The following is a 10,761-nucleotide window of genomic DNA, read 5'->3' on the forward strand; positions in this document are numbered from 1 at the left end:
TTTGACATAGGTTCCCCCTCTTAACAGAGGAAGCACTTAATATCACTATTAATAACAGAAATACCATCATATAACCAGGCGTGACTGTAAACACATATAACATTGTAAGGTTAGATTTGTATTGGCTTTTCCTCCGTATAGTCAGTACTTAGTGTAGGATGCCAAGTGATCTTCCTCCACTTTTATGTTCTCCTACTTCTTAGATTTGGGAGTTAAACTATTCCCTTCTGTAATTACAGTAGCCTGAAGCCTTTTCTGCAGGGCACAGCTTGTTCTATGTACAGGCGCTGAATGGACCGTCACGCTGCGCTGCACTGCACTCCCAGCCGTCTCCTCACTACGCACCCTTCTCGAATATCTGAGGGATGGTGTGGATTGCGCTTGTTTTGGCAAAGGAAACTCACCCTGCCAAGGTGAGCCCAAAATTGCAGAAAGATCTGGACGCTTATGTATTCTAGGATCAAGGGTTTATTTAATCCTTTTAGAATTTACAGCATTTCCAGGCATAGTCTCAAGAGCTGCCATACTCAGTGCTCTTAGCTAGTGTATGCCTCAGAGCCATTTTTTTGGTTTTGGTAATATTGCTTGGTCTTGGTGTGATTTTTCAACAGAAAAAAAAATATTTAAAAAGTTGGAGGTTAGAGAATACTGGAAGATTCTCTGTATTTTTACCCCCACCCCCTCACCACACACATGTGCCGTTCAAAAATACCTAATTTCATTTCCCGAAAGGAAGATTTATTTTGTCTTAAGAATTTTGGAATATTTTAAGGTATTCAACAACACAGAATAGCAAGAAAAATTAAAAATCAAGGGGGTGAAAAAATCTTTGGTTAATATGCTTCATGGAGTAAAATATTAAGAATGTGAATAATGTGTAAAAAGCATCTGTTTATATTCAAGTTTTTAAACACAACTTTCTGGGAAACTCACACTCAAAGATATGACTGTTAGAGCAGCACCAAATTTCTAAAAGTCCTATTCTCTGAGAAATGCATAGTAGTACAGTATGATGATTTAAATAACTTTAGATGGATTGGAGATGCCCAAAATATCAAGTTCACCTCCATAACAAAGATGACCTTGAGGCCACAACCCAAGCTATATCTATTCAATAACAAACAAACATTATCAGAACAAAAATAGACTAAGTAAAAATAAAAAAAAATCACTTCTACCCCTCCAAGTATATCAATTGTTTCTATTACATCTTATTTTCTCGTTTTTGGACAGAAGTCTGTTCTTTTTAAAGCGCTAGTGATGCATTAATTTCTGATAGCTTTCAAAGGTGTTACAGAACTGGAAGCTTTGTAAACCTCTCAATCTCTTTCATTATTTCTATGTTGGAGGTAAGGGGACCATCTGACCCTGACACGACCTATGTGCTTGCTAATAACGTGTATTACTTGCTGCCAGTTGTCCATGTGCACAGCTCTTTAATGTCTCAGCTTCCCACAACACAACCAGATCGTGTGGTTAACTGGTATCCAAATTTTCCGGTGGTCACCTGTTGTGAGCTGCAGTAAAATAGAAGCTGCCACCTGTACAAGGTGTGGAGCCACCTCCGAAGATTCGTTGAGTGAAAGATAGTTACCATCTGGAGCAGCCCCAAAGGTATTACAGAAGAGCTCTTGCTGTAAATACGGCCGCCACCTTGTTCATTTGTCCCCCATTGTCATGGGAAGATCGTGTGTGGAATTCTCATGTTATTTTTACATGCTTTTTTTTCTAAATGTTTTTGTGGCAATATTCTTCAGCACTGCATTCGAAACATTTCCTTGCTAAAATAAAATCTGGTGCTGAGTACTTACTGTTAAGTTTTGAGATCTCCCTGGAAGGCAACTATCATGTTGCAGCTTTACTTTTCATCAGGCATTATATATTAAATAAACTTATCATCAAAGCTGTATTACACCATTTATACAGATAGTTGCAGACAGGCTATGTGCTTCCCTTAAGGCCTATTATCAAATATTTTTCTGCATAGTGGAGAGTAGTTAAACAGCTGAGGGTCATAAAAGAACAGAGAGGATGTTAAGATGTGGAAAAATTAAATTTTTTAAATGTAGGCCCATATAATTTTCTTTAAATTTAATTTAGAGTCCAAAAATGGAGAATGGCAGACTTGTAGGAGCAGGGAAAGTTACAGTGAAGTGGGTTTCTGGATATGGGTCAACATTACTTCAGAAGCTGGGAGGGGGTGTTGGAGATTAATTAGTGTTACACGATTTTCAGCTATGAACACAGAAGCTTAGATCTTGAAAGACAGTAATGTTCTTACTTTGTATTAATCACAGTGAAAGCAAAGCTTGCCCACCAATGCACAGAGTATTTCACTGTCTAAAGAAATTGTCTCATCAAAAAGGCTGACATGGAGATCAGTGTAGACTCGGACAGGCTCTGCGTTATCTTCAATATCCATAACACCAAAGTGTAAGTAAACGCAATCTAAAACTATTATTGTTTCTATAACATTTCCCAAATGTTTATGTGTGTGTCAAATTAAATCCTGTATCATATGCCAACTTTTAAACTAGATACAAGTTGCACAAGGGGAACATTTTTTGCCACCGGTGTTTTTCTTATTTTCTGTTTGTTCCTAGAGTATTATTTACAAGTAATTTTATCCTCTCCGTATTCAGTTTGCGTGCAATGCAGTCTATGAGTGGCTATCACTATCCTTCTGCTACAGTTACACCAGAAGAACGGTATTGTCTTAAATAACGGTGTGAATCAGTGTAGTATTAATGCCAACCAGTTAGTTATAAGGAAAGAATTACATATGGAGAAGTCTCATGTGATGGTTAAACCTGAATTGGAAACACATCAGTGATTCAAAATACAGTCTATGGTTTGACTCCTAACCTGTGTAACGCTGCAGTATGCTATTGAAAATAGCAGATGTCCGCTGTAGGGATGGCTGCACTTCATTTGTGAGCAAAGTGATTCCTGTATATATCGTGACGAGGCGTATGTTCTGTTACACCTTGGAGCTTGAGCAATTTTCAACCAATGTAAAATTGACTTTAATAATTAGAACAAAATTTGATCTACGCATACTTACTGTTAAGCTTTATAAAGCATTTATGATCCATGTGAATGAAGACAACTCATGTATATTAATGCCATGCCATTATTCTAATTATCTTTGCATATGGCAGAGTAAATATTGATGCTATTAATAAGGTGAAAGCAAGATGGAACTTGAATATTCATAATTTTGCTCACAGTGCATTACAGATGTTTTATGCTGAGAATTAATGCTGTTTGAAGTTACATATAACTTTGATAGGTTGTAATTTGGCTGCTTATGTTACCTACCATATGTCTATTCTGTCCTTGATTATAACCTTCTGGCACACAAAAAAGTCATCTATGAGGTTTTCCATAAGAAAAAAGCAACAGACGCTATAAATAACAAGAGCTTAAACTAGCCTGATTTTGAAGAGCTATTACAATTTCAATGACTTTTCACTTGTTTTATTACTAGAATCAAAAGTTGCATTTCTCTTTATACTTTTTTACCCCTCAGTGCAGTTGATTTCTTCCCCCACCTCTTTCCCCTCGTCCTCCCTTTTGGGTTGAGATACTTTCAGCTTTGCAGCTTCCCTTCCATTCTTCATGTCCTCCTCCTCCTCCTCCTCTCTATTTCAGGCCTTCCAGATTCCTAGAACTTGAACTGAAAAATCCTATACAGTGCCCCAAACCTCTCCTTGACCTCTAGTCTGCATGTACCTGAGATAACACCTCTCTGGAACCCTACTGGCATCTCAGATTTAGTCTTTCTAAATCTGAATCTGTTCATCTTTCTGATTTCTCGTTTGCTTCGTTTCTCTTGAATTACTGTCGTTTCTAGGCTTTTATTTAGATTTTTGTTCTGTTATTCTTCTCTCGTCTTCACTCTGACGATTAGTTTGTTCTCATTTCCTTTAGGACGTCTTGCTGAATTGGAAGTCACTGTCTTTCCGAGCTACTGCAAGAACAAACAAGGTTTGAAAATACTTTGAAAAAGAGGATTAATTTATCTTCTTGTAGGAGTAAGTAATTCCACTCCCTTTTTGTAACTACTAGTTTTCCCTAGAACACAGGCAGAAAAGTGTGAGATGGCTCCACAGGCCCCATGCCTTTGGCCTCTTTGTGCCCCCTTGCAGTTGTTGCAAGGCAAAAGAGAGAGGGCCCGTGGAGCCTTCGCACACTTCCATGTGAAATTAAATGAGCACTCATTTTGTCTACCTTTGAAGAAGCAGTTTTATACAGAAAAATAGTGCCTTAGCAAAATCTGTTCTCTAGAGATAAGTGGCCTGTTTTGGCGGTTTGTTTTGGTTTTGTTTTTTTCTTCTTTTTTGTTTTTCCTGAACTAGATCAGACATGCTTGGAAACTTGTGTAGTAATATAACAATGATGGACTTTGAGGTCCTCTAGCTCCTTCTAGCTTCGTTATGCTTTCAAGCAGAACTGCTAGGTAGTTCATGTATTATAAACATATGCATTTAATTATATATAATTATAATTTTATGCATGCTCATATACACATACATAAATACAGATATATATTTATATATATAAAAACTAAGCCAATGAATGAACTGCCATCTGATTGTCATACCTTTTAATCTTTCGGGCAAAGATCTGCCACCAAATGATAAATTGAAAGTGAGTAAAATAAAAATTAAGAGTTTAAAAATAATCTTTAGGGAAGCCCATAAATACACTTGAAACCACATTGACCAAGGCATGTTTTAAATGCCTAACTTGAAATAAATAAATTAAAAATAAGTCTATTTTAGCACTGTTTAAAGCTCACAGATTTATATTTAGAGTACATTTACCTTTATCTTTTAGTGCTCTTCAGTCCTGCACATTAAGCCTTCATGATCATGTTTTCAGGATGCCCGAGTTGAGTAGCGCAGATGTGCTGACCTGAAAGGCTTGTTTAAGTGACCACCTAACAATCCTTTTTAAAAATAGGTCACAAGCATGGAGAGCATCTTTTTCTCCAGAGCAACGTAAACTGTTCTGCCTTAATTATGAAATTTTCATTTTTTAAAAAGTTTTGTGCCCTTTCCACAATATATATTTAAATAAATGACATAGAAATCCTACAGCTTAATTCACAGATAACCCTGATTCATTAGGGTATTTGTCTTTTGAATTGAATAGAGTAAGGCCGAGGAGACGAGAAACTCTAGCATGCAGATGTATTCTTAAAGACAATATCATTATATTTACATAGGAAGGGGTAAATTAAAATTTCACAAATGACAGAAAAATCATCTTTTCTTGGTTTCAGTACTTGATTTTAGTATGATCATTTGTAAATAGTACCCATGGACCTGGAACCAAGTTCACAGTTCAAATTCTGTATTAGCCACTTATGCTGTCTTGCATCTTTGTAATAATGCAGCCTCTGTACTTTATTTACTTCTCTCTTTAGATAAGATTTCTAACCACAGATTGGTTTACTATTCCGTTAAGTTTTCCAGCTTTTTTTCCCCTTTAGAGTGCTAGTATCTCTTTTGAAAATGTTACTGTACCTCCATATAATATTATCATTTTTAAGGATCTCTGAATATGTTACCCTGTTGGTTGTTCTACAGTTCATGAAGTAGTATTTCTCTGCTTCTTTTTTTTTTTTTCATACTCTCTACCTGTGGTAAATGACCTTTCTGTAGAACAGTATTCAAACTCGAGCAAGGAAATATAAATGAAGTTGCTATGTAATAGGCATACACACATTGATATTAATTATAGCTTCTGGACCTAAATTAGATCAAAATGAAGCTTTTGGTTGCATCTTCGTAACTGTACAAAACTTTTTTCTACAACTTATAAAATATTTAATAGCTAAAAGCTTTTGTCTTTAACTCCTGATTGGTTATAAGACTATGAATGACGTACAAATCTTAATAGTCTTTAGGTCCATTGATCATTTATTTATAGCAACTATGTGCTATCACCCTGAAATAAATATATCAAGTTTTTAAAAATATGTTCTCAGGCAGCAGTGAACACTACTACCTAGAGCTAGAGAATATTGGCACAGTAAAATATTTTTATTAAATTGAGTAAAATTCTTCATTCTAAACAATACTTCTCCTCTTAGTTTTCAAAGATCAGCCTGCTAATCTATCCACTAGAACCATAAATCATTTTATTCAGTGAAAGTTAAATCTTATTTAATGAAAGAATTGCTACCATTTGCTTAATAAAAATTTCAATAATATTCTCCCTCCATCTATCTGCCTTGCCCCAGCTAGAACATTAAAAAAGAAAAGGCAACAAGCTATCCTCATCAAAATTAACATCATCAACATCTAGGTAGCATTCAGTTTAGAAAAAGGTATAACCAAATTCTCAAACACATAATATGGGTAATAAAATAACATTGGTAGTAAAATAATATTGGTATAAATTCTTTGCACTTCCAGAAATTTTCTTTGAGTTATCAGCAGGGTTGTTTTTATGACACATTAAATCCGTTTATCTGGAAAAAATTTATCCTTGATCTCCATAGTCTAAACTAATAGAATCTGTAATCAAACTAATAATGCACATTTGTTCTGCCATATACTGAATCAACTGAAAAGATCATTCGATATGAAGTCCTTCAAAACCAACTCTTTGTCAGCAAGAGAGATTCCTCCTTTGGTGGTAAGCAGTTATGTTTATGAGGCGGTTCTAGGTTGTGAATCCTCAGTGGAGGAATAAAACACCTATCCTCTGTATTTCCTTTTGGCTAGGTTTGGACATTCCCTATGTTCTCTATACATCCTAGGAAGATTGAGAATGTTGTAGTTTAGGAGTTCAACCACAGAGTCAAGCAAACATATTTTCTGGGCAGGTGGCCATTAGCCCCATCTGAAATAAAACAATAAAGCTGTGAAAGAGCTCATACTACTAAAGGGAATGAACTGTAGGCATAATATCAGAAATGACTACCTTAATTTAGGGAAAATAATTCTTTTTTTTTTTTAATGTGGATAATATATTGTAGCTAAAACAGATGCCTGAGATACCTACATATTATAAATGTATTAATCGGAGTATAATTAAGCATACTAAACTGTGTAAAAACCAACAGGATACAAGTATTTTGTAACACTGTCCCACCATTGCTAAATACCATGTATAAGCATTTTACTAAGTCTGTGAACAGGATGACCTCAAAAGGAGGAGGGGAGGAGACCCTCCCTGTCTTTGGAAAGGGACAAAATACCAAAAAATCATCAAGCGTGAAGAGGAAAGTCTGAGACGACAGCAGACAAGCCTGCATCAGTTCTGATATCCCTCATCAGAGAGCTCTCAAGCCCGGTCATCTTGATCTGTGCAAGTAAGAAGCAAGGACCCACAGCCATCAGTGCTATAACTACACAGCATCAGCTCCGTTAACAGTTTTGGATACACAGTACGGATGATGAAACATGTAAGAATTAACTACTAGAAGTATGCTGTTAATAAATGAACTTAGTAAAGTTTGATTTTAAGGTTTAAACCTGGCCTGATTTGTTGGTCTTCTAAGCACTACCATCACGGTGATCTCTAATCCTCTAGAGGGTATGTGCGTGTGTGTATGTATACCCCAAATTATATACTGTATATATATATATATACACACACACACACACACAACATATGTCTCTCTATATATACCATATATATATGGCATTGTATACCAAACACACACACACACACACACACACACACACAAGCATGCACACATTTTGCTATGTATGTATGTATTCGTAAAAGAAACTCCTATTTGATTGCCTAAAAGATGAAAAGGAGCAGCAAAGATATTCTGCCACCAAAAGATAAATTGAAAGGGAGTAAAATAAAAACTAAGAATTAGAAATAATCTTCAGGGACCCCACAAGTACAGCTGAAACCACATTGATCCCAGACTTGCCTAACACAGCTATCTATTCATTGCAACAGAATGCTGTTTTTTCCCGTTACAATCAGTCTTTCCTGTAGATGAAAAGCAAACTGACAACTATTAAACTACTTGTCTCTAATCTTCTAAGAACAGACGTTGTTATTAAGAGAAATATAATTTTATCAATAAAACAGTCTTTTTAGAGATGTTTCAATATCTCTCCTTTTAATCCAAATTTATATACCTGGAGATCTTTTGTAAAGATGAAGAGTATATCACCAAAATAAAATATAATCAGTTATCACTTATGTGGATTGTGGATTAACCAGGCTTGATCTCTCCTCTGACAGCTCCTGGCTGCATCGGAACATTGTAGTCTGCTTTCTTTCCCTCCTTTCTTTCCTATCCATCATATGGGGGAGCATGTTATTCATGCTAGCTCTCACCCTGCCAGCTGCTGATGTAAAATAGTACTGCTCTCTAAGGAAATTTGTTTTACCTATTATTTTTCCAAAGGTGAGTTTAAGTTCTTCGATACTCGCTACTCTTACTCTTGTTTTGTACAACCTCTGTTTTGCTTTACCTAGGTTATCTTGCCTTTCACGAGTCATCTGTATACATTTTTAAAACTGGGCAACGCAGAGACATCATAAAACCATCTCTCAGTGTACAATATTTTGAGTTAATTAGCAGGTATTTCTCATAAGACTGCAGAACAGTTCTCCTTCAGTACTCTTAATTTGCATATAAAAGCTATTCTTTCCTGCTGCAGAATACACAAATGACAGTAATATCCTCCTAATGTTCAGGCATAGTGCCTGTTTAAAGGCCTATTTACAATGTGATTATCCTCTTTCCCGCTGCTGAACCATGACATATACTTGTGAGATTATGCAGTGATACAATAATGCAACACTAAATTATAATCAGCAATGACAACACCGTCAGGAATATTGTTTCCATTCTAGTACTTTTCACTTCCCACATTATAAGTTAAGAGGTAAGTAAGTTCTATCTGGCCTACACCTCCTACTCATACAAGCGTATAAACTCAAAGAAATACTAGCTGATTTCTTAATCTTAGCTGCGCAAACACAGTAATGAGAGGGAGCTGTTCAAAAAGGCAGATTCAAGTCTAACTAGTAACTAAAGTAAGTCAAAAAAAATTTTTTTTTCAGTGATGAGCTGGTCACTGTGTAATTTAAAGGGCACCATGTGCATGATCTTCAAGTATTTCATTTAAAGAAACCTATATTTTATATCAAGTAATTTTTCCAGACAGACTGAATATGTACAGTGACATCCTTTAGTTTTGAAGCAGTTAGAGAACTGTAGCAAAACTTGCATTTCTGTTTAGCCAGAAATATATTCACTTTTAAATGAAAAAAAAAAAAAACCTGGAGCTGTCAACAAACGATAAGTACACAAATTAAAACTTTCTTGAATTTCTCAGGGTTTCTCTGTAGAAAAAAAAAATCTATCTACTCCTTCATATACTCCTAAACAAACAGTATTACACAAACTGCAATATCTGGTGAGGAAAAAAAATATATCTTATCCATACATGCTAAAAGCTTGGGCTTGTGAACACAGGAGACAAACTGAATTAAAGCAAAAACAAAAAAAAGTTTAAGGTTGCACTCATTAAGAACTTGCCGGTGCTCTTGACCTTGACTTGCTTACCTGTACTGTGGTCAAATGTCATTGCATAACTACATGGCTCCAACCATGGCCAATGATTGAAAGCAAATAAATATATGTGCTGATCCAACATGGTTAGAGAGTAGGAATTGTAGTAGGAACTTTGCAATTATATTTTCATTTGCTTTGAAAATGCAGTAAGTTTAACATAGTTTAACAACACATTCATTTTAAACTGAAAAATTATTCTAGTATGGTCATAAGAATATTTTTGAGGTTTTTTTTTTTTTTGGTAACCTAAAGAAGTCTTAGGTTAAGCCTCCTACTCTTTTTAGATTCAGTCTGCTTTGGATTAACAGCCATTGAATTATTTTGCACAAAGAAACTTACTTACTTACAATGAAGAAACACAGGAGATTGAAGCCAAAAAAAGTCTTGTTTCACATCAGGATAAGAGAAACGACAATCTGTATTTTCTGCATGTCACCAGATGACATGGGGATGGATACCACATATTCTGTGATGCCTTATCTAAAAAAACAAACAAACAAACAAACAAAAAAAAAAGCTTGCATTTCGAGACAACTCAGCAGGCTACATTTCTAAACAAGAAATTGGGGAATACTTAGTGTCCTAATAGCATTGCTACGTAAAAGCTGATTATATGTAAGATTATCTGAGGTTTTTTTTTTTAATTAAAGAACTCTCTTACTGTCCTCCAACAGTAGTAATTCAGAGTTTTGTGGAGATTAGGGGTGGAGTGTGATTGTGCAAACAGGTAGGAGACAGCAGCTAATACTCCCAAAGTAATAACACAGCAACATTTCAAAATCTGCTCAAAATAAAAATAGGTTTTGCTGAAATGTCAACAAGCGCATTTACTGTTGCTGACGGACGGCTACAGCAGGGAACCTTCCTTTCTGGCATCTCCAGTCAGTGATGCCAGGGACAGCATGGTGCACTTCCACCTCTGTTAGCAGCTGATTCCCTTGGTATGCTGGGGTACAAGCCTGAGATGCTACATAGTGCTTAACAGAGTGAGTCAGTGGAGAAGCAGCAAGCATATTTTTGCTAACTGAGTTTTTTAGTTAGGCGCTCATTAATATTTGGCAGCATACCATCACACATAATTTTTCCTGACAGCAGGTGGTCATCTAATTGATATTCAAACATAGCTTAAGCTGATGGTGGGCCAAATACTGAACTATAAAGCAGTTACTCAAACTTAGTGACTTTATTCTTTA

At 35.7% G+C, this 10,761-nt stretch overlaps 1 protein-coding gene and 1 long non-coding RNA gene across 2 annotated transcripts in view; one reads left to right on the top strand and one right to left on the bottom strand.

The window, feature by feature from the left end:
* GLRA3 (glycine receptor alpha 3) overlaps positions 1-9,964 on the bottom strand; it is a 256,177-nt gene extending 246,213 nt beyond the window's left edge. The window contains exon 1 of the mRNA XM_068942519.1: positions 9,912-9,964. The gene's annotated coding sequence lies outside the window, so the exon portion shown is untranslated. The remainder of the gene's footprint in view (positions 1-9,911) is intronic.
* Positions 1,291-7,442, top strand: LOC104145205 (uncharacterized). Its single transcript, XR_694280.2, has 3 exons — positions 1,291-1,614; positions 2,298-2,433; positions 3,934-7,442. It is a non-coding gene; the product is annotated as an uncharacterized lncRNA (long non-coding RNA).
* Positions 9,965-10,761: the final 797 nt, after the last annotated feature.

The sequence above is a fragment of the Struthio camelus genome, chromosome 4 (genome assembly GCF_040807025.1).
Source record: "Struthio camelus isolate bStrCam1 chromosome 4, bStrCam1.hap1, whole genome shotgun sequence".
NCBI lineage: Eukaryota > Metazoa > Chordata > Aves > Struthioniformes > Struthionidae > Struthio > Struthio camelus.